The sequence below is a fragment of the Palaemon carinicauda genome, chromosome 32, assembly GCF_036898095.1.
Source record: "Palaemon carinicauda isolate YSFRI2023 chromosome 32, ASM3689809v2, whole genome shotgun sequence".
In the NCBI taxonomy this organism is placed as follows: domain Eukaryota; kingdom Metazoa; phylum Arthropoda; class Malacostraca; order Decapoda; family Palaemonidae; genus Palaemon; species Palaemon carinicauda.
Genome location: NC_090756.1, coordinates 10,693,756 through 10,719,038, shown reverse-complemented (window position 1 = coordinate 10,719,038; position 25,283 = coordinate 10,693,756). Strand labels below are relative to the sequence as shown.

General features: G+C 42.9%; 1 protein-coding gene and 1 non-coding gene across 5 annotated transcripts in view; one reads left to right on the top strand and one right to left on the bottom strand.

The window, feature by feature from the left end:
* Positions 1 to 25,283, top strand: part of LOC137625266 (putative neural-cadherin 2) — a 552,558-nt gene that overhangs the window by 331,235 nt on the left and 196,040 nt on the right. The window lies entirely within an intron of this gene.
* Positions 5,050 to 5,168, bottom strand: LOC137625808 (5S ribosomal RNA). Its single transcript, XR_011040904.1, has one exon. It is a non-coding gene; the product is annotated as a 5S ribosomal RNA (ribosomal RNA).

The window sequence follows — 25,283 nt, the reverse complement described above, 5'->3', positions numbered from 1 at the left end:
CCTCGGTTTCATCATCATCACCATCATCATCATCATTATTATTATTATTATTATTTGCTAAGCTACAACACTAGCTGGAAAAGCAAGATGCTATAAGCCCAGGGGCCCCAACAGGGAAAATAGCCCAGTGAGGAAAGGAAATTAGTAAATATAAAATACTTTAGGAATAGTAACATTAAAATAAATATTTCCTACATGAAATATAAAAACTTAACAAAACAAGAGGAAGAGCAATAAGATAGAATAGTGTGCCCAAGTGTACCCTTAAGCAAGAGAACTCTAACCCGACAAAGTGGAAGGACCATGGTACAGAGGTTATGGCACCACTGAAGACTAGAGAACAATGGTTTGATTTTGGAGTGTCCTTCTCTTAGAAGAGCTGCTTACTATAGCTAAAGTCTCTCTCCTACCCTTACCAAGAGGAAAGAAGCCATTGAACAATTACAGGACAGTAGCTAATCCCTTGGGTGAAGAAGAATTGTATGGTAATCTCAGTGTTGTCAGGTACATGAGAACAGAGGAGAATGTGAAAAGAATAGGCCAGATTATTTAGTGTATGTGTAGGCAAAGGAAAAGTGAACCGTAACCAGAAAAAGGGATCCAATGTACAGTAGTACTGTCTGGCCAGTCAAAGGACCCCATAACTCTCTAGCGGCAGTAAAAATAGGAGACTTATCCTTAGTAGAGAGGAAATACCTATAACAGCCTAATTTACTTTCTAGGGATATGTCAAAGCACTTCAGTCCTCTACAGGAGCAAAAATTATGAACCATGTTAAACTCCTAATGACATGAGCATGAAGATGAGGCAGGTGTTAGGCTTGGTTACTGCCAGGTACTAGTAGACAGTCAAGGAAGAATCTAAGTCCCTTTGGAAGATATGTTGTCTGAGAGTTCATTTATGAGAAATGGGTGTGCTTACATTTTGGCCAAAGAAGTCCTCTTCGTCTGCGAGGACGGGAGATACTAATAAATAAAACTTTTTCGTTATGAAAAGTAGCTCAATCATGTGGCTTCCTCCTTCTAGTGTCTGATCCAGCAAATAAAGAAGAAATTGTTAATATGATGTACAGTAATAAAACTTGCATTCATAAACAAATGACGCTTCAGAACTAATCTCTGCTCTCTCCTTTTCGTTTCTTCCCACTGTTATCCTAACACTGCCTGTTGCACCCTGTCCATTGCATTCTATCAAAGGAATCCTTTTCCACCAAACTTCTTCTCTCCATATCATCCTTCACCTTATCTCATCATCTAATTCTCTGCCTTCCTCTTGATCTTTTCTTATCTAACAGGTTCCTCCCAAGGCCTCCTCATTCCCTCCCCACCACAAGCCCACACCATCTCAGTTGTGACACTCTTATCACCTTTGTACTATTTACTTCTCCCTTTCTTCTTATTTCATCTTTTTCCAATCTTTCAAGCAGTGATATTCCCAAAATCCTTCTTACCATTCTCATCTCTGTTCTCGCTACCTCCCTCCACTTCTCCATGGCTGCTTCTATCATATTCTCAACTTCAGAATCACACCCCCCCTCCAGACTTGCTGTAGATCCCAAGTATCTAAATTGTTCCACCTGTTTTATAGCCGAGCCTCTACTTCTTGTATGGCTATCCCGTCTCTACCTTCCTTGCTGTTCGCCAGAACCTCAGTCTTACCCCATTTACCTTCAAGCCACCCTTTTCCAAAGTCTCATACAACTCTCCAACTCTTTCCTGTAAGTTTTCCTAATTTTCAGCAGTAATCACCAAGTCATGTGCACATAGCAACTCAGCTCTCTCCTGCTTTACAAATACATAATAATTATTTAGGATCCCAGTAGGACATTAGGTTTTGGGGTTAGATGGGACAACATATACTATAGTCCATTTCTTTTAGCGAGTCATATTTGCACCGACTCGCAACGGTACCCTTTCAGCTCGGAAAAGTTTCCTGGTCGCTGATTGGTTAGAATTATCTTGTCCAGCCAATCAGCGATCAGAAAACTTATCCCGAGCTAAAAGGGAACCGCTGCGAGTCGGTGCAAATATGACTCACTAAAAGAAATGGACTATAGTATAGCAAACCCTACACTAGCAGTAGATATAAATGAATCACACCAAAACTAATTTGAAAATAAATAGGTCATAAATTGAGTTCCATAAAGAAACCATGGTCTCCTGAATGGGGAAAATTTAGATAAAGGAAGAAACAGGAAATTTAGCTAGCATAAGCAGGGGACCACATAAGTCAGACCTGCTCTCGTCCCTCAGACCTCACATATAATTCATATAATGAACAAATTTCTCAAACCTCATATATAACTCATTTAATGAATTAGATATGAGACCTGACTGGTGCTGCCATCTAGTGTAAAAGGTATTAAATCTGGAGCTCAGTTGGAGTATATACACAATTGGACATGATAAAAATGCTTATGTCATCTCAAAATTGAGATGTTACCTAATTAATCACTTAGTTAAACTGTTTTTTTTTTCGGCCGTAGCTCGCTTTGCTTGCACTTGAACATTATTTCACCGTTCCTCTGTTCTGGCAAGCGGATGTGATCCACAAGCCTGCAGCATGGGGTAGAATTTTGCTGTTATTCTAATTATCTAATTAATCATATAATTCAACTGGTTTTTGCTCGGCCAGAGGGATTTGGTTTTTGGAGTCTGGTCTGGTATAAAATCACAATTTCAGGTCTTTCTCTCTACCTACTAATGGGTTTCAAGTACCTGGAATAACCCATCAGATCCCAAAACTGTTTCACATACAAACCTATAATCAAAACATTGGCCTACGCAAATGTAGTTTGTTCCTTACCGAAGTCTAAGAGGTCGAAGACTGAGGTATTTCTGTAGCTATGGAGACAATTAACTGGAGTCCACTTTCTTCTGTTACCTGAACGTATAATGTAGCTGTTTTCGGCATAAGTTGTGGAGCTGTTTGCACCTCCTCTTCTGTTGAAATATATTTGTATAACTATAACAGTCAAATGTAAAAAAATATGACAAATTCAGAGATAATTTGTATTTTTCCTAACCATACAAACCTTAGCTATTTACATTGGGTATTACTTTCGGCGTAGCTGAAATGACGAGCCATTAGATTTTAACGAGGGTTTCCTACCCCGCGCTAGTTAGCAGGGGTAGTTCTACTCGAAGGCGAGGGACGTTGCGATGTATCCGACATCGTGCTGTAGGGCGACGTGACGGAGGAGGGTCTGGATTCAGGTCAAGATGAATGTCCTTGAGTCCGAGCTGAAGAGGTATACTGGTGACTCTCCCCTGTGTCCTCCCTGTGCTCCCAACCTGGCTGCACGTGAGGACAAACTGCAGCTGTTCTCAAAGATAACCCCTCAATTCCTTTACCGGCAAGGAGAAGGTTTGGGTCATCTGATACAGAATGTTGACTCGAAATCTTGAAGGAGTCGGACCAAAGGCCCGGGACTCCAAGATTCTGAGTCTAGAAAACAACTCAGGAGCGAACCTGAATGTGGCCTTCCCCTATTCTCTTGAAAGGGCGGAGTCGTACGAGACCATGAAGACTGCTTACACACTGGCCGAGGCCAGAGTGAGCAGGAGCACCGTCCCCCAAGGCAGAATACGATCAGAGGCCTGACGTAATGGTTCTTGAGAAGATCTCTTAAGGGACTAAAGAGTCTGAACCATGCTCCATGGAGGAGGTCTCACTCCGACTGGGGGCAGGGACGTTCGCAGCTTCGCATGAGCAAAGAAAGGTCCAGCGGGAAGGAAAAAGTCTATTTCTTTCAGCCTGAAGGCCAGGGAAAGGCTGAGCGACCGGCTTCACTGCCGAGAGCGGAAAAGAGTTTCCTCCCGCCGAGAAGAGGCCTCAAGGGAAGAGGTATCTCTCCCACGACACCAACCACCGAAGACTCTCCACTTCACCTGGTAGACCCCTGCGGATGACTATCGCAGGTGACGCGACCTCCGCTCCGCGACTGTAGCAGGTTGTCTCTTCTTGAAGAGGCGGCGTAGCGTCTCCAGGTGTGAAGCCGAAGCGATGCAACGGCTCGTGAAAGATGTTGTAGTGTGGTTGTTTGAGTAACCTATGCCGTGGGAGAAGCTCTCCCGGGAGTTCCTTCAGGGGAAGCAGAGGGTCCGGAAACCGTTCTGCGTATAGTCACAGTGGAGCTCTCAGGGCCATCGAGAGGTTGACAGACAACCTGGTCTTGTTGAGACCCATTCTCAACAGACAACAATGGTGGGAAGACGCAGGCGTCGATGTTGTCCCACCGTCACCGGAAAGCATCTTGCCAAAGAGTCTTTGGGTCTGAGACTGGGGGGAAGAACAGCGGAAGCTTGAAGTTCCAGGCTGTCGCGATCAGGTCCCCCAGGCCAGGACTTGCTGGTTACTAAAGGCTAAAGACCCCCGGGTACTCTTTATCTGCGAGGCTCTGCTCAGATAGTCGGAGAGAACATTCCTCTGCCCGGAATGAGCGAACCGATAGTGGTATTGAGAGGACCTCGGATCATCTCAGTATCTCTACTGCAAGATGCGAAGGTATGAAAATGCGTCCCTAGCTGGTTGAAATACGCCAGTACCATGAAGTCGTCGCGCACGAAGCGACTCGGCAGGAACTGTAGGATCTGTAGAGGGGCCAGACTACGGCCCCTAAGCCTGCCTGAATGATGGGGAGGTATCCTTCAGGTCCTGACCATAGGCCTGAACCGGAACTTGTCCCCCCCCCCCCGCCCCTTTTCTTTGACGAGTCCGAGAACAGCATCAAAATGTGGGGAAAGGACGAGAATATCCACTCCCATGAAGAGGTTCCATAGGTCGACCCCCATGCAGATCTAAACGATCCGCTGGTCCCATAGGGGCCAGAAAGTCCGGTTAATCGTTGCTTTGATACCACCTGAACTTGGGCCGCCTCACAGGGAACTTATCCTGAGGCGACCGTTCGGGACTTTTAGACGGGTCAATGAGGAAAAGAGACCCAGGAAACGTTCCACGGTAGGGCTGAAAGTTCTGCTTGACTGAGAACAGGTACTGCGACTCTCCTCAGCCTTGCCACAGTCAACTGAAGGGAAGGCTCGGAGAAGGAGGCAACAGCATCTGGTGTTCCTAGGCGGTCACCCGTCCAAGTACTGACCAGACCCAACGTTGCTTAACTTCGCTGATCGGACGAGAAGCGGTGTTTTCAACGTGGTATGGCCGTTGACTCAATATCATGGCTAGATACTCCAGATGTTGAGGCAGAAGTAGAGAAGGCTCCTAGCAAATTACCATGATCCCTCACTCTTGGTAAAGACCCGGATGCTTGTCCCGGCGTTGAAGAAGGTCGAAACCGAGCTTACCGGAGTTGACCAAACATCCAAAAGGCGAAGGAGGCGGAAGCCTGCTCCTGAGCGGCCATGAGGAAAGCAGGGAGAGTTCTCTGGGGAAAAACCTGCGATGCCGCGGCGGGATCGTCACACCGCATCTTAAGCAGTAACACCTGTAGTCTAGGCTGAATTCCAAGAGCTTTCTGGAAGATGGATGGAATGGAAACTGGAACTACCCGTCCTTCCGATCCAGGGCCTAAGGAGTCCTGCAGCCTCGTTACCAGTCCGATAGACTCTGCTGTTCCACGCTGGATGAAGTTTGTTCGACAAACTTGATCAGAGCTGAGAGGTCGACGACGGAACTCCCGTCTCAGATGCTTTCCTACGAGAAAGGATCGACTGAAAAAGCCGGGGGGTGGAGCTGTCGACGACCCTATGGAGGACCTTCTCCTAAGGCATGGATCCTTCTGCCCAAACGGGCAAAACTTTTGCCGACCCAATGGCATAGAGGTTCAGTGACACTGGATTCGCTGACAGAGACGGAGAGATGGTAAGAGCGAGGCGCGATATCCTTGGCTGATCACGGAGATCGTGCAGGAATCGGCATCGGAAAGCTGTTATCCGGATGAGTAACCTTAGGCATCCTCCCAGCGTGAGACCTGCAAGGGGGGTTGCCAATCCTAGAGTTTGTGAACTCTGCCGCTCCCTCTAGGATTATGCCTCCCCGGGAGAGCCTCCCATGCTACCTGTCCCTGACAGGAGGGGACTGCTATTGTACACCTTGTCTTAGCTGCCGTAGCCGGTCCGATAACTTAGGCCGAAGAGGCTGAAAGAAGAGGCGTTGGAGGCCTGCAGGGTCTGGAAGAAAGTGCCTTGGAGGAGTGAAAACGGAAGTCGTCTTGCTCCGCACAACAGCTGTCCATGTCTCTGTCCTTGGGCTCAAACAAGCTCTTCCCAAGGATGGAAGAGTGTCTGAGCTTGTCGACATCCACGGATGAGACACCCGAGGGGAAGCCCTCGGTCACTGCGTCTAGATGCTCCAACATCGAGTTTGCCCGCAAGTTCGAAACTTGGCGACGGAACGCAAAGGAGCTTGAGCCTGCGAGGAGGAGAGTACCTATGATCTTCCTGGAGCTTCCTTGTACAAAACCTCGGGTCGCAACCGAGGAGGGAAAGGACCAGGTAAGCCCCTTCCACGGGATGGAGAAGAGGAAGGGCTAAACCAGTCACCCCTTGCGCGACGGAGAAATCTCGAAAGGAAAACTCCCTGGCACGACCCTACCAGGGGAATGACGAGGAGGAAGGGCTAACCCAGGTTCTGGAAAGAAGAATGTTGCCCAGACCTCTCTGAAGATTCTTCCTGCTCTTGCACGTGCCATGCTCTGCGTTTACGGGGTGAAGACCGTGTTCTGGAAATACGCGCTCCAGAAGACTCGCCAGGCTGGCCGTGTTGCGAAACCCCGACGGGAATCGCGGTCGCAATCGCCCTGGCGCTCGCGTGATGGTAAATCAATGGTTCGTGTGTGGCCGGACGTGGACGCGCAGGACCGCAGACGAAAGTGCGCGAGGGAGCGCAGAAGGAGGGCGAGCGTGGTTGGAAGGGCGAGAGCTGGCGGTCGGAATCCGATAGTTCACAGGCCAGCGATGACCCGTAGGCAAGCAATGGCTACTGCAGGAATCAAGCCGGCGCTCGCGCGATGGAACACTGCCGGTTCGAGCGATGGAACCCCGCCGGTTCGCGTGATGGAACCCCGTCGGTTCGCGCGATGGAACCCCGTCGGTTCGCGCGATGGAACCCCGTCGGTTCGCGCGATGGAACCCCGTCGGTTCGCGCGATGGAACACCGTCGGTTCGCGCGATGGAACACCGTCGGTTCGCGCGATGGAACACCGTCGGTTCGCGCGATGGAACACCGTCGGTTCGCGCGATGGAACACCGTTGATTCACGCGCGGGTGAACATTGGAGCGCATGTGCGCAGGCGCGCGGGCACGTGGGCGTGTGGTCGCGCAGGCGCGCGGGCGAGCGCAGGCGGTCGGGAGACCGATGGCGCGTAGGCGGGCGATGGCGCGTTGACGAGCGATGGCCCGTAGGCGAGTGAAGGCGCGTTGGCAAGCGATGGTGCGTCGACAAGCGATGGCGCGTTGGTAAGCGACGGCGCGTTGGCGAGCGGTGGTGCGTTAACAAAACGCTAGCGCGCAGGCGAAGAATCGCGCGGGCGCGTAGGAGATCGCTGACGCGTAAGAGACTAGGGATGGTTAGCGTGCATCGCGCTAATCAGAAGGCGTGCAGGTGCATCAGGAAGGTGAGTGCCGATGCGAGCTGTCAATCAGGCGATCCTAGACGGTCAGGAAAACTGTTGGCGCCCATTGATGCGTGGCAGAAAAGGGCCCGCAGATGTGCGCTGGCGATTGAAGGAAGCTGGCGCACAGAAGGACAGAAGTAAAGGTGAGCGCTGGCGAGCAGGAGGAAGATCTATGGCAGACTCAGCTACCGGAGATCGTGGTCCACAGCAGGCGAGTGCTAGATCGCTACTGATGGTGTCCAGGGGACCTGACACGCGTGGAAGATCGATGGCGATCGTTGACGCGCAGGAGATCACTGACGAGCAGGTGAACGCTGACGCGTCTGTGGTCGCTGGCGAGCAGAAGGGTGACGCGTGGAATCCTGTGCGTAGAAGAGTCCTTGTCCAAGACCTGAACCAAAGTTCTAGGTTGCGCGGGCGAACGTGGGCACACAGGGCGCGTATCAGGAACTAGAGGCGCAGGTGCGCTCTGACGGGCAGGAGATCTAGCGCGCTCAGGAGACCGATGGTGCGCAGGGCGCACAACAGGAACAGCAGGATGTTCGGAGTCCTCAGGAGAGCGCTGGCAAGCAGAGGGGCGACGATCATCAGGAGAGCGCTGACGAACAGGAGAGCGCTGGCGAACAGGAGAGCGCTAGCGATCAGGAAAACGCTGATGAGCAGGAGAGCGCCTGTGCGCTAACGCTGCAGAAGGGCGTGCAGGGGAACCCTGACACGCAAGGGAAGCACCCCCCGTGGGAGGCAACCCTTTGCCCCGAAGGGACCGTTGCCCGTCGGATGACGAGGTCAGACTGCTGTCCATCTGCACCAGGGGCGGAAGGTCAGGAAGGCGTTGGAGATCGATCCCCGGAGAGATCTAAGGAGGTAGGAGCTGCAGGCTGCATACGGAGGAGATTCAAAAAGGCGCCTCTTAGCACCCTTATAGGGAGATGGGAGGCCCTTACGACGTAGCGGACAGTGAGCCTTACGGCGAAGGCGGCAAACAGCAACAACAGCAGATGAGTCCTCTGAAGAGGAGTCTCTATGAGTGTACTGTACTCCCTCGCGAACGAAAGAGAAACACTTCGTAGAAGAGACGGGTCAGCCAGTGACCTAAAAAGAGCAATCCTCCGAAGAGGGGCTCCTGCAGTTGCCCAGCCCCTTGAGCGTAACTGCAGGTGCGACCGCTCAGCACCAAGAGCATAGTCGCACGAAAAAAAAAAAAAAAAAAAAAGGCAATCCTCCGAAGAGGGGCTCCTGCAGTTGCCCAGCCCCTTGAGCGTAACTGCAGGTGCGACCGCTCAGCACCAAGAGCATAGTCGCACGAAAAAAAAAAAAAGGCAAGAGGAGATCCCCCCAAAGAGAAAAAAACTCTAAGCCTGGATAGGAAAACTTCCCTCGGAAGTAAAGTTACCCACCCAAGAAGGCGAGCCTCCTGAGTGTTCTAAAATGAACTGAAGAGCTGTCAATCGTCACGGGAATACTTCCAAGAGAAGGAGACACGCCCCTGACGAAGATCTATAGGGGAGGCAGCAACAGCAGAATCCCCAGGCCTCAACAAGACAGCTCACTCCGTTGCCACATTACAGAAACGAACTAGATCGTTAACTGTGAAAAATAAAAACAAAAATCATTAGTTAACATTCATTCCTCCGGGAAGACTCCGAAGAGGAATCCCGAGGAAAAAAACACAAGAATTACACAACAGGCACGTGCCCTCACAACCACTTACACTCACGGAAGGAGAGCTGTAACAAACACAGAATTATAACAATTATAATTATGTAACTATGTAATTGCGTAATTTAAAAAAATGAATGAACACTAAAAAAGGAACGAAAACCCCGAAAGGAATCGTTCATAAAACTGAGAAATCAACCAATACAATTAGATTCATAAACTAATTGAGACAAAACATACGGCGAAGCAACCCCACCCACACGGGAAGGAAGCTACTCAGACGTAGTAAAGGTAATGTAGTAAGGGTGAACAACCTCAACAGAGAGAGAGAGAAAGACCGAAGTCAAACTCGATCGCAACCCATGAAATCACACCGTGGTGGCCTAACTGCCGAGGGCTCCACGGAGATATCGTACACTACCAAGCACGAACTCTGTAAAGGAAACTTACTGATTTCTATACTCAAATATATACATAAACACAAAAAATTTTTTACATATATAATGTGTAGAAGTTACGTAAAGACAAAACAAAAAATGGCTGCCAAGCGAGGACAAAGACAGGCACGTCTGTCCATTGTCCGAGCCAAAAGTGAAGTGAGACATTTCACCGGTGTGTGAGGGGGGGAGGGGTAGTAAGCTACCCCTCCCCCTACCCCTGCTAACTAGCGCGGGGTAGGAAACCCTCGTTAAAATCTAATGGCTTGTCATTTCAGCTACGCCGAAAGTAATACCCAAAGTAAATAGCGTGGTTTGTATTTCGGTTTCGGAACAAAATATATTTGTATAACTATAACAGTCACATGTAAAAAAAAAATATTTGGTATAAAAAGTGGTTAAAAATACTTTGTATCTGGCCTATGAACATATATTACTGTAGGTAAAACATGACTTTTTTACTCCCCTACAGAACATATCTCCATATCAGATCATATCCTCTTAATGTTTTGGACATTTCCACCTGTATTAATCCCCAACTGGAAAAAGGAGTTTATGATGAAAAACTGTATACTGAACTTATTCTTTATGATGAAAAACTGAGCAAAATTATAGAATGTTGCAATAAATGGTCTGTAGTAAATAAAACTGGTTTTTAATGTATTTTGTGGTGTTTTGTATGCTCTTTTTAAAATTGACTCCTGGCAGAAATCCATAGTTTTTGAGTTAGGGTGAGTGTACTACCATAACTGAAAAGCTATGTCTTTACTCTATGTACTGTCATCAATTACATTAAAAAACCTTGAAATTTCTATTACAGTGTATTAGTCTAATTGTATTGATATTTAAATCAAGTTTTTTAAACTTTCTTGTTTCTGCCAGTCATAGTAAAACATAAAGTTACCATCATCAAAACCAGGTACAGTAATAGCAATGAAACGCGGTCAAAACACTGGAGCTTTTGTTTGCCAGAACTTCCAGATGAAAAAAGGAATCTTTCCACCCCATTTTCTATGGAGTCGTTTGTAGTAGTATTCATCGTACTACAAACGCCTTCTTAATTAATTGAGCTAATAATATACTGTATTGGTTTGTGCCCTGCCGTATGCTCGCTTCGCTAGCAATTAAAAATGATCTCATTTCTAACCTGAACTTTTATCATTATCACAATAAATAAATCAAGAGCTATGATCATACTGCATATTCCAATACTGTATTGAAAACAAATAAAAAAAAAAAGATTAGAATATCAATTTGTGGGCCTTTTATTCTGTTCATACAAGAAACTTATGACTGAAGCTTCACCTATCAGTGTCTTTCTGAACTAAGGGATAGGAGGAGGCTCTTGAGGCCTGTGCTAAGATGACAAGAGAAAAATGAGTATTATTTTTATTAAAATTTGTAACTTCAATACGAGAAGTTTCCGCCAGTAGTATATGGGATACAAAATAGTTTATTTGCAAAGATCTATTCAATTACAGGAGTTTCAATCTCTAAACTAATATTGCACTGTTCTATAATGAAACCAAAAATCTGTATCCTGATAATTTTTATGATGAAAAACTGATTAAGCAAGGTATGGGTAGACAAGGCAAGAGTAGGTAAGTGTAGCTAAGGTAACAGAAGATAAGATAAGGATAGGTAAGGTAACAGTAGGTAAAATAAGGGTAGGTAAAGTGAGGTTAGGTATTACAATAGTAGAGTCATTTGTAAATCTTGTTTTCGTCATTTGGTTTGTTTTTTGCATTATTATCCTTCTATAATCATATTAAAAATCCAAGATACGTCTTTTGTGAACCTCTACTGCTAAACTTACTCTGGGGATAGTCTAATCTGGCATGAAATTACTGACATCGGAAAAAATATAGGCCTAGTCTATAAAATACACGTATCAGGCTAGTCACACAAAAAAAGACAGCATCAACTGTATAACCATTAGAATATCAATGAAGTTATGGCACATTACCTTCACAATAATAGGAAAGAAGAGTTGCACTGCAGTTCATTATAAACCGCAGTTGCTTCTTGCAAGGGAGAAACAATGACTCGGTGAGTGTGACAGACTGGAAGCAGACGATCAACATTGCAGTTTCACCAAAACAGTTCCAACAATCTTCAGATAATTTCAACGTTTTTTTTTTTCACTTGTTTAATATCCACTTTCAATCATCTTGATTATCCAATTTCATTATAATAGTCACTGAATTTCTGGTATAATCTGGATCTATAACTAGCAATAGTAACGTTGATGGTAGCACAATAAATTATTGTCATTCAGTGTTGTTGTGAGCTAATTTAGTCTAAAAATCCCCAAAATCATGGTAAAAAAATCCCCAAAACAAGTAAAAAAAATCCCTAAAGCAACTGAAAAATTCCCCAAAACCACCCAAAATTCACCAGATCCCATAGGCTTTACTAATATAGACATTACTCACTTTACTTCATATAAGTACAAGCAAATTAATTACAATGATATTAAGGTTTACTCATCTTTGTTTCTTTATAGAAATTTGTACGGAATATTCCTATCAGACACCTAAAATTCCCAAATCTAGGGATAAAGTCCCATATCTGTCATTAAAAGATTTATAGAAAGACTTGGAAAGAAGAGAGGGGAGGTTTTTGTTTACATAGAAAACACAGTAATCTATATTTTTTTTTTTACATAGACGAAACGAAACAAATAAAGAAATATTCTTAATAATATAATTTGATACTGACTTTATTGACACTTTCACTACTAATATGTATTTAATCCCATTTTCTATAGTTTTAACTAAATACGAAATATCTCTCGGTACTGTGGTTTCTATAATTAGGCCATATACAAGAATTTCCTCTCTCTTCTTCCAACCTCTTTCTTTATATCCTTCAATAATAACATTTAATTCTGCTAGTACTATTAACATTCATTCTGCTAGTTCTAGTTCCAGAGAGAGAGAGAGAGAGAGAGAGAGAGAGAGAGAGAGAGAGAGAGAGAGAGAGAGAGAGAGAGAGAGAGAGAGAGAGATGACTGGTAGTCTTTTTATTATTATTATTATTATTAGCTAAGCTACAATACTAGTTGAAAAAAAGCTGGATGCTTTATGCCCGAGGGCTTCAACAGGGAAAATTGATCAATAAAATAAATTAAATAAGAAAAAAATAAACTATATAGGCTATAGGAGGTAATTAATGACAATATATAATATCTTACGATCAATAAAAATGTTAAATAGATCTGCCATATATAAACAACGAAGAGAGAATCGTGTGCCTGACTTCACCCTCAAGTAAGAGAACACTAACCTAAGACAGAGGAAGACCATAGTACAGAGGCTATGGCATTACCCAAGACTAGAGAACAATGGTTTGATTTTGGAGTGTCCTTCTAGAAGAGCTGCTTACCATAGCTAAAGAGTCTCTTCTACGCTCACCAACAGGAAAGTAGCCACTGAATAATTACAGCTCATTAGTTAACCCTTTGAGCGAAGAAGAATTTTTGGTTATCTTAGTGTTGTCAGGTGTATGAGGACAGAGGAGAATGTGTAATGAATAGGCCAGACTATCCGATGTGTGTGTTGGCAAAAGGAAAATGGGCTGTAAGCAAAGAGAGGAATCTAATGTAGTACTGTCTGGCCAGTCAAAGGATCCAGTAACTCTCTAGCGGTAGTATCTCAATGGGTGGCTATTGTCTTGGCCAGCATACTACCTATTATAAAGGCCTTAACACCCTAGGTACTTGCCATAAGTGTTAGAAGATGCGAGGGGTTATGTGAAGTCTGATGTGGACCTCTAGACCATGAACATCACATGCCCCTTTTTATATCACATTCGCCAAAGTCGTAATTATAGGCCTTCAGATACTCAAACACCAACCCCTCTTCATCATTCAACCTCCTTAGAGTTAATAATAATAAAAAAAAGCTGTAAGAATTTGGTCCACCAAAATTATGTGAAAAAGTTAAAAAAAGGATACAGTAGGCTACTTATGCAAAAAGTTTTGATGTTTATGAAGTAGGCCTAAACTTTAATTATTTTCATCGTCCACTTCACGTTAGCATCATATTCAATCGATTGTTCTGACATATCTAGAATACTTCATAAATCAACATATATAAGAAATAAAAATCAAACGTTAATCCAATAGGCCTATATTCGTGAGCGAGACTTGCAACCTATTTGGAGTTTTATAAATTAGCATCAATGTATTTTTGTCCCTATATTTCCTGTTTCAATAGTATTTTAATGAAAATTATTTATTTTATTGTTAAAAAAGTTCATTATATACGGGTTATAATTACGTATTCACACTCGGTCCAGTACACAACTCTTTTGTGACCTGGATCCTATTTATTTACTTTTTCTTCAAGAATTCCAGGGAAACATGTTCATTACAATAAGCTCCCACAAGACATCCGAAAAATGGAAGATATTAAGGCTTTCAAGAGGAAACTGGAGACTTTCTTGTTTTCTAAGTGCTTCGATAATGTGGATTTGACAAAGAGCAATATGCTATGTGAAATGATGAATGTCTTGGAATGAATATGATAAAACGACCGTGAAGATCCTGTAGAGAGTAGGATTCGCCTGCTGTATAGGACCAAGAAAGCAGCCCTTAAGTAAAGTAAAGTAAGTAATTTAGTTTCCCATGTGCAGTAACATCTCCATTTTCTATGATTTTCTGATTGGTAGATTATAAGTTTTCGTAGATTCTCCATGATATTCATAAATAAGCATTAGCTGCAAATTTCTTTAAGTTATGTTCATCGTATTTCTTTGCCTGCTCATTTTTTCATCTACAATTTCTATGTTTTGATAATGCTGAAAGATACATAAAGTGTCAGAGACGATAGCTAAACATCAAAATCGTAACTTTAAAACTTACGCTGATGAGAATGTATCATGCTAACCACGTCTTGCTCATGTGTGCCATTTGGTACATACCGTGTAAATTTTTTGGATTTATGTAAAGTGTCTCACAACTCCTTGGTAAATAACCATTAAATATGAGGATTATGTCCTTATAATCCCCAATGGAAAGGGAAATAAGTCTATTTAATCAATCTCTAAAAAAAAAAAAAAAAAAAAAAGAAAAAAAAAAAAAAAAAAAAACATTAAACCTGATTTTGCCAAAACAAAAATTTTCGGGAAAATTTTGCTACTGTTTTTAATATTGACTTATCTTTTCCATTCAATTATGAAAGAAAAGACAATGAATTACATAGCCTACTATGAAATACAGGTTAGGCTACTTGTTTCAGGGTAGCGCTATGGAGTTGCATTATACATCTTGCTAGTGTACCAGGATATCATCTGTATTAAGGTAACGCCATCTGCAACAAAGACACAGTCCTTTGGACCCATTATAGTTGCTATATACCAAATCGCCTTAATCAACTGTGGTTTGTTTGCAGGGAGAAATAGGCTACATTTCTTTTTTCAAAGTTGTTATTAGAGCCTGAGGTAGTTGTTCAGCCTATGTTCCGGCAATCAACAACCTCTGAAGGAGTAACTGGGGGTTTGTTTTAACAGTTTTCTCTTCGTTTAGCTTGAGAGAGAGAGAGAGAGAGAGAGAGAGAGAGAGAGAGAGAGAGAGAGAGAGAGAGAGAGAGAGAGAGAGAGAGAATGGTTGGTAGCAGTGTAAATTCAGCTAACTTCCTTTGCAATGACGACATTTGCAGATGCATTGGCTGTAACACTTTAAGTTATGTGGGTCCTTTGACTGGCCACACAGTACTACGTTGGATCCTTCTCTCTGGTTACGGTTCGTTTTCCCTTTGTCTACACATACACCATATAGTCTGGCCTATTCTTTACATAATTTCCTCTGTCCTCATACAACTGACAACACTGAGATTACCAAACAATTCTTCTTCACCCAAGGGGTTAACTACTGCACAGTAATTGTTCAGTGGCCACTTCCTCTTGGTAAGGGTAGAAGAGACTCTCTAGCTATGGTAAGCAGCTCTTCTAGGAGAAGGGCACCCCGGAATCAAACCATTGTTCTCTAGTCTTGGGTAGTGCCATAGCCTCTGTATCACGGTCTTCCACTGAATTGGCTTAGAGTTCTCTTGCTTCAGGGTACACATGGGTACGCTATTCTATCTTATTTCTCTTCCTCTTGTTTTGTTTAAGTTTTTAGAGTATTTTCCTCACTGGGCTATTTTTCCTGTTGGAGCCCCTGGGCTTATAGTATCCTGCTTTTCTAAGTAAAGTTATAGCTTAACAAGTAATAATAATAATAATAATAATAATAATAATAATAATAATAATAATAATAATAGATGTGTTAAATAAGCCTTCTCACCCAAAAAATAGCTTCTCTGGTCTTATAGGCTCAGAGTCTCCGTTTCTGACTCATGTCTTTTTTTTTTTTTTTTTTTTTTTTTAGATGTGCAGGTTGTAGATCTTTGTGCTGTTCATTGGACTCAGTTTATTGGTGCCAGCTGTTGCATTTCAACAGTGATTTCAGATTATTATTATTATTGCAAGCCAAGCTATAACCCTAGTTGGTAAAGCAAGATGCTATAAGCCCAAGGACTCCATCAGGGAAAAAATGGCCAAGTGAGGAAAGGTAACAAGGAGATAAACTACAAGAGAAGTAATAAACAATCAAAATATTTTAGGAACAGTAACAACATTCAATTAGATCTTTCATAAATAAACTATAAAAACTTGAAAAAAAAAAAAACAAGAGGAAGAGAAATAAGATAGAACACTGTGTTCGAGTGTACCCTCAAGCAAAAAGAACTCTAATCCAAGCCAGTGGAAGGTCATGGTGCAGAGGCTATGGCACTACCCAAGACTAGGTGTCTAGTTTCAGTTCCAATTTAGATACTCACCAGAACGTTAGCTGGACAAGCCCAACCCGCCACTGTGGTGCCCAACCACAGCAGTGGCCTCCCCAGGAAACAGCTTGAACTCACAGTCCCGGGCTGGGATCGATCTGCTGCCACTTGAATTCTAGGCCAACACGTTACCACTGTTATAGCAAGGAGTTTAGGCAATTGCAGTTATGTGGCTAAGCATTAATATATTTTCAATTACAAGGTCAACTGGGAGTCATACCTAGAATTCATCAGACAATGTGGGCATCATATGGAGGCTATCTTCTCTTCCTTGAGGAGACACTAGGGTACACTATTCTATCTTATTTCTCTTCCTCTTGCTCTTATAGTCTATGTACGAAAGACCTATTCCAATGTTGTTATTGTTCTTGAAATATTTTATTTTAGTTGTTTATTAATAGTCTTTTAGATTATTTATTTCATTTTCTCACTGGGCTATTTTTCCCAGTTGGAGCCCTTGGCCTTATAGCATTCTGCTTTTCCAACTATGGTTGTAGCTTGGCTTTTATTAATATTAATAATAATAATAATAATAATAATAATAATAATAATAATAATAATAATAATAATAATACCCCTCGTCTTATTGGAAAGCGAGAGAAGAAATTATATATATATATATATATATATATATATATATATATATATATATATATATATATATATATATATATATATATATATTCAGACATAAATGTGTACATATCCTACATATTCATGTATACATATATGAATACATAGACACATGTATATGTTTATATAAACAGACTCGTCCACATGAAACTTTATTCCTTTCCTAAATATGTAGAGTTTTATTTTTTTTTCACTCCGCAGGGAAGTAAAACTCCAGCAAAGTAAAACTCCAGCAAAGTAAAACTCCAGCAAACGATGGCCCATAAAAAAAATACGACTACCACCATTTTAACCTCATATGGGGCCATTTAGCTTCCGGTGGCCATAGGCCCATCAATTTAATGGCCTTAGGCCATCGTTTTCTTTCCAGAAATAGGTTATACAACTTGTTGATATCGCATGATAAATTCATACTATGAGCTGTGTTGCCTACGAAGCACCCAGGAGCATATGGTAAACCATCTCTCTCTCTCTCTCTCTCTCTCTCTCTCTCTCTCTCTCTCTCTCTCTCTCTCTCTCTCTCTCTCTCTCTCTCTCTTCGGTATTCACCTCCGAAAATGGGTGTGTTTATTCACAAAATTGGGATAAATTTTACAAGAACTGAATTAATTGCGTAATTACCTCCGCTAACGAAGTTGAAAGGAGGTTATGTTTTCGCCCCTGTTTGAGTGTGTATGTGTGTGTTTTTCTTTCTCAAAAAAAGAGGTCCTTTTTCTCTCCATCTTCCATAGTCCAACCACTCAATCCTCCCAAATGAGACCGTACTTTATCCAATGATGCAGCCTTGTACCTCTGCATCCAAGGATATTTCCTTCTCAATAAAAAAAAAGTTCCTTTTTCTCTTCATCTTCCATAGTCCAACCACTCAATCCTCCCAACTGAGTCCGTACTTTATCCAATGATGCAGCCTTGTACCTCTGCATCCAAGGATATTTCCTTCTCAAAAAAAAAGAGGTCCTTTTTCTCTCCATCTTCCTTATTCCAACCACTCAATCCTCCCAACTGAGACCGTACTTTATCCAATGATGCAGCCTTGTACCTCTGCATCCAAGGATATTTCCTTCTCAATAAAAAAAAAAGTTCCTTTTTCTCTTCATCTTCCATAGTCCAACCACTCAATCCTCCCAACTGAGACCGTACTTTATCCTATGATGCAGCCTTGTACCTCTGCATCCAAGGATATTTCCTTCTCAAAAAAAGAGGTCTTTTTTCTCTCCATCTTCCTTATTCCAACCACTTGATCCTCCCAACTGAGACCGTACTTTATCCTATGATGCAGCCTTGTACCTCTGCATCCAAGGATATTTCCTTCTCAATAAAAAAAAAGTTCCTTTTTCTCTTCATCTTCCATAGTCCAACCACTCAATCCTCCCAACTGAGACCGTACTTTATCCAATGATGCAGCCTTGTACCTCTGCATCCAAGGATATTTCCTTCTCAAAAAAAGAGGTCCTTTTTCTCTCCATCTTCCTTATTCCAACCACTCGATCCTCCCAACTGAGACCGTACTTTATCCTATGATGCAACCTTGTACCTCTGCATCCAAGGATATTTCCTTCTCAAAAAAAGAGGTCCTTTTTCTCTCCATCTTCCTTATTCCAACCACTCGATCCTCCCAACTGAGACCGTACTTTATCCTATGATGCAGCCTTGTACCTCTGCATCCAAGGATATTACCTTCTCAATAAAAAAAAGTTACTTTTTCTCTTCATCTTCCATAGTCCAACCACTCAATCCTCCCAACTGAGACCGTACTTTATCCAATGATGCAGCCTTGTACCTCTGCATCCAAGGATATTTCCTCCTCAATATAAAAAAGTTCCTTTTTTTTTCCATCTTCCTTAGTCCAACCACTCAATCCTCCCAACTGAGACCGTACTTTATCCAATGATGCAGCCTTGTACCTCTGCATCCATGGATATTTCCTCCTCAATATAAAAAAGTTCCTTTTTTTTCCATCTTCCTTAGTCCAACCACTCAATCCCCCCAACTGAGACCGAACTTTATCCAATGATGCAGCCTTGTACCTCTGCATCCAAGGATATTTCCTTCTCAATAAAAAAAAAGTTCCTTTTTCTCTTCATCTTCCATATTCCAACCACTCAATCCTCCCAACTGAGACCGTACTTTATCCTATGATGCAGCCTTGTACCTCTGCATCACAGGATATTTCCTTCTCAAAAAAAGAGGTCCTTTTTCTCTCCATCTTCCTTATTCCAACCACTCGATCCTCCCAACTGAGACCGTACTTTATCCTATGATGCAGCCTTGTACCGCTGCATCCAAGGATATTTCCTTCTCAATAAAAAAAAAGTTCCTTTTTCTCTTCATCTTCCATAGTCCAACCACTCAATCCTCCCAACTGAGACCGTACTTTATCCAATGATGCAGCCTTGTACCTCTGCATCCAAGGATATTTCCTTCTCAAAAAAAGAGGTCCTTTTTCTCTCCATCTTCCTTATTCCAACCACTCGATCCTCCCAACTGAGACCGTACTTTATCCAATGATGCAGCCTTGTACCTCTGCATCCAAGGATATTTCCTTCTCAAAAAAAGAGGTCCTTTTTCTCTCCATCTTCCTTATTCCAACCACTCGATCCTCCCAACTGAGACCGTACTTTATCCAATGATGCAGCCTTGTACCTCTGCATCCAAGGATATTTCCTTCTCAAAAAAAGAGGTCCTTTTTCTCTCCATCTTCCTTATTCCAACCACTCGATCCTCCCAACTGAGACCGTACTTTATCCAATGATGCAGCCTTGTACCTCTGCATCCAAGGATATTTCCTTCTCAAAAAAAGAGGTCCTTTTTCTCTCCATCTTCCTTATTCCAACCACTCGATCCTCCCAACTGAGACCGTACTTTATCCAATGATGCAGCCTTGTACCTCTGCATCCAAGGATATTTCCTTCTCAAAAAAAGAGGTCCTTTTTCTCTCCATCTTCCTTATTCCAACCACTCGATCCTCCCAACTGAGACCGTACTTTATCCAATGATGCAGCCTTGTACCTCTGCATCCAAGGATATTTCCTTCTCAAAAAAAGAGGTCCTTTTTCTCTCCATCTTCCTTATTCCAACCACTCGATCCTCCCAACTGAGACCGTACTTTATCCAATGATGCAGCCTTGTACCTCTGCATCCAAGGATATTTCCTTCTCAAAAAAAAGAGGTCCTTTTTCTCTCCATCTTCCTTATTCCAACCACTCGATCCTCCCAACTGAGACCGTACTTTATCCTATGATGCAGCCTTGTACCTCTGCATCCAAGGATATTTCCTCCTCAATATAAAAAAGTTCCTTTTTTTTCCATCTTCCTTAGTCCAACCACTCAATCCTCCCAACTGAGACCGTACTTTATCCAATGATGCAGCCTTGTACCTCTGCATCCAAGGATATTTCCTCTTCAATATAAAAAAGTTCCTTTTTTTTCCATCTTCCATAGTCCAACCACTCAATCCTCCCAACTGAGACCGTACTTTATCCAATGATGCAGCCTTGTACCTCTGCATCCAAGGATATTTCCTTCTCAAAAAAAGAGGTCCTTTTTCTCTCCATCTTCCTTATTCCAACCACTCGATCCTCCCAACTGAGACCGTACTTTATCCTATGATGCAGCCTTGTACCGCTGCATCCAAGGATATTTCCTTCTCAATAAAAAAAAAGTTCCTTTTTCTCTTCATCTTCCATAGTCCAACCACTCAATCCTCCCAACTGAGACCGTACTTTATCCAATGATGCAGCCTTGTACCTCTGCATCCAAGGATATTTCCTTCTCAAAAAAAGAGGTCCTTTTTCTCTCCATCTTCCTTATTCCAACCACTCGATCCTCCCAACTGAGACCGTACTTTATCCAATGATGCAGCCTTGTACCTCTGCATCCAAGGATATTTCCTTCTCAATAAAAAAAAGTTCCTTTTTCTCTTCATCTTCCATAGTCCAACCACTCAATCCTCCCAACTGAGACCGTACTTTATCCAATGATGCAGCCTTGTACCTCTGCATCCAAGGATATTTCCTTCTCAAAAAAAAGAGGTCCTTTTTCTCTCCATCTTCCTTATTCCAACCACTCGATCCTCCCAACTGAGACCGTACTTTATCCTATGATGCAGCCTTGTACCTCTGCATCCAAGGATATTTCCTTCTCAATAAAAAAAAAGTTCCTTTTTCTCTTCATCGTCCATAGTCCAACCACTCAATCCTCCCAACTGAGACCGTACTTTATCCTATGATGCAGCCTTGTACCTCTGCATCCAAGGATATTTCCTTCTCAATAAAAAAAAGTTCCTTTTTCTCTTCATCTTCCATAGTCCAACCACTCGATCCTCCCAATTGAGACCGTACTTTATCCTATGATGCAGCCTTGTACCTCTGCATCCAAGGATATTTCCTTCTCAATAAAAAAAAGTTCCTTTTTCTCTTCATCTTCCATAGTCCAACCACTCAATCCTCCCAACTGAGACCGTACTTTATCCTATGATGCAGCCTTGTACCTCTGCATCCAAGGATATTTCCTTCTCAAAAAAAGAGGTCCTTTTTCTCTCCATCTTCCTTATTCCAACCACTCGATCCTCCCAACTGAGACCGTACTTTATCCAATGATGCAGCCTTGTACCTCTGCATCCAAGGATATTTCCTTCTCAAAAAAAAGAGGTCCTTTTTCTCTCCATCTTCCTTATTCCAACCACTCGATCCTCCCAACTGAGACCGTACTTTATCCTATGATGCAGCCTTGTACCTCTGCATCCAAGGATATTTCCTTCTCAAAAAAAGAGGTCCTTTTTCTCTCCATCTTCCTTATTCCAACCACTCGATCCTTCCAACTGAGACCGTACTTTATCCTATGATGCAGCCTTGTACCTCTGCATCCAAGGATATTTCCTTCTCAATAAAAAAAAAGTTCCTTTTTCTCTTCATCTTCCATAGTCCAACCACTCAATCCTCCCAACTGAGTCCGTACTTTATCCAATGATGCAGCCTTGTACCTCTGCATCCAAGGATATTTCCTTCTCAATAAAAAAAAAAGTTCCTTTTTCTCTTCATCTTCCATAGTCCAACCACTCAATCCTCCCAACTGAGTCCGTACTTTATCCAATGATGCAGCCTTGTACCTCTGCATCCAAGGATATTTCCTCCTCAATATAAAAAAGTTCCTTTTTTTTTCCATCTTCCTTATTCCAACCACTCGATCCTCCCAACTGAGACCGTACTTTATCCTATGATGCAGCCTTGTACCTCTGCATACATGGATATTTCCTTCTCAAAAAAAGAGGTCCTTTTTCTCTCCATCTTCCTTATTCCAACCACTCGATCCTCCCAACTGAGACCGTACTTTATCCAATGATGCAGCCTTGTACCTCTGCATCCAAGGATATTTCCTTCTCAATAAAAAAAAAAGTTCCTTTTTCTCTTCATCTTCCATAGTCCAACCACTCAATCCTCCCAACTGAGTCCGTACTTTATCCAATGATGCAGCCTTGTACCTCTGCATCCAAGGATATTTCCTTCTCAAAAAAAGAGGTCCTTTTTCTCTCCATCTTCCTTATTCCAACCACTCGATCCTCCCAACTGAGACCGTACTTTATCCAATGATGCAGCCTTGTACCTCTGCATCCAAGGATATTTCCTTCTCAAAAAAAGAGGTCCTTTTTCTCTCCATCTTCCTTATTCCAACCACTCGATCCTCCCAACTGAGACCGTACTTTATCCTATGATGCAGCCTTGTACCTCTGCATCCAAGGATATTTCCTTCTCGAAAAAAGAGGTCCTTTTTCTCTCCATCTTCCTTATTCCAACCACTCGATCCTCCCAACTGAGACCGTACTTTATCCTATGATGCAGCCTTGTACCTCTGCATCCAAGGATATTTCCTTCTCAAAAAAAGAGGTCCTTTTTCTCTCCATCTTCCTTATTCCAACCACTCGATCCTCCCAGTTGAGACCGTACTTTATCCTATGATGCAGCCTTGTACCTCTGCATCCAAGGATATTTCCTCCTCAATATAAAAAAGTTCCTTTTTTTTCCATCTTCCTTATTCCAACCACTCGATCCTCCCAACTGAGACCGTACTTTATCCTATGATGCAGCCTTGTACCTCTGCATACATGGATATTTCCTTCTCAAAAAAAGAGGTCCTTTTTCTCTCCATCTTCCTTATTCCAACCACTCGATCCTCCCAACTGAGACCGTACTTTATCCAATGATGCAGCCTTGTACCTCTGTATCCAAGGATATTTCCTTCTCAAAAAAAAGAGGTCCTTTTTCTCTCCATCTTCCTTATTCGACCCACTCGATCCTCCCAACTGAGACCGTACTTTATCCTATGATGCAGCCTTGTACCTCTGCATCCAAGGATATTTCCTTCTCGAAAAAAGAGGTCCTTTTTCTCTCCATCTTCCTTATTCCAACCACTCGATCCTCCCAACTGAGACCGTACTTTATCCAATGATGCAGCCTTGTACCTCTGCATCCAAGGATATTTCCTTCTCAAAAAAAGAGGTCCTTTTTCTCTCCATCTTCCTTATTCCAACCACTCGATCCTCCCAATTGAGACCGTACTTTATCCTATGATGCAGCCTTGTACCTCTGCATCCAAGGATATTTCCTCCTCAATATAAAAAAGTTCCTTTTTTTTCCATCTTCCTTATTCCAACCACTCGATCCTCCCAACTGAGACCGTACTTTATCCAATGATGCAGCCTTGTACCTTTGGATCCAAGGATATTTCCTTCTCAAAAAAAGAGGTCCTTTTTCTCTCCATCTTCCTTATTCCAACCACTCGATCCTCCCAACTGAGACCGTACTTTATCCAATGATGCAGCCTTGTACCTTTGGATCCAAGGATATTTCCTTCTCAAAAAAAGAGGTCCTTTTTCTCTCCATCTTCCTTATTCCAACCACTCGATCCTCCCAATTGAGACCGTACTTTATCCAATGATGCAGCCTTGTACCTCTGCATTCAAGGATATTTCCTTCTCAAAAAAAAGAGGTCCTTTTTCTCTCCATCTTCCTTATTCCAGCCACTCGATCCTCCCAATTGAGACCGTACTTTATCCTATGATGCAGCCTTGTACCTCTGCATCCAAGGATATTTCCTTCTCAAAAAAAGAGGTCCTTTTTCTCTCCATCTTCCTTATTCCAACCACTCGATCCTCTCAATTGAGACCGTACTTTATACTATGATGCAGCCTTGTACCTCTGCATCCAAGGATATTTCCTTCTCAAAAAAAGAGGTCCTTTTTCTCTCCATCTTCCTTATTCCAACCACTCGATCCTCCCAATTGAGACCGTACTTTATCCTATGATGCAGCCTTGTACCTCTGCATCCAAGGATATTTCCTTCTCAAAAAAAGAGGTCCTTTTTCTCTCCATCTTCCTTATTCCAACCACTCGATCCTCCCAATTGAGACCGTACTTTATACTATGATGCAGGCCTGTACCTCTGCATCCAAGGATATTTCCTTCTTTTTTGCTGCTTCTCCTCCTCCTTCTCACCCTCCTATTGCTGCTGCTCCTTTTTTTTTTTTTTTTTTTTTTTTTCAGGGTTTTTTTTACTTCTCCTCCGGCTTCTCCTCCTCGTCTGTCTCCTGCTCTTTTTTTATTTATTTTTTCAGTATATATATATTTTTTTTTTGCTGCTTCTGTTCCTGGTGTTTCTCACGACCCCCAGCTGTTGGCAGATTCTGCTCGCTCATAACTGATGCTGTTAGCTACTATTAATTGTAGCTGCTAATTACTGCTGCTGCTAGCTGCAGTCTCTACTATTGCTAGCTGCTGTATGCTGTTACTTTCGGCTACTAGCTGCTGCTATTTGCTACTGCAAGCTGCTGTTGCTAGTGCTGCTGCTTGCTGCTGCTACTGCTGCTCTTGCTTGCGGCTGCTGCTGCTGCTGCTGCTGCTGCTGCTTACTGCTGCTTCTGCAGATTGCTGCTTCTGCTAGCTGCAGCTGCTGCTACCTTTGGTAGCTGCTGCTGCTTTTGCTAGCTGCTGCTTTTGCTAGCTGCTGCTAGCTGCTTCTGCTAACGTCTGCTGCATACTGCTGCTAAGTTCAACTGCGACTGCTGCTAGCTACTGCTAACTGTTACTTTTCCATTGCTGCTGGTTCTGCTACTGCTACTATCTTTTGCTAGCTCTTACTATCTTCTGCTCCTGCTAT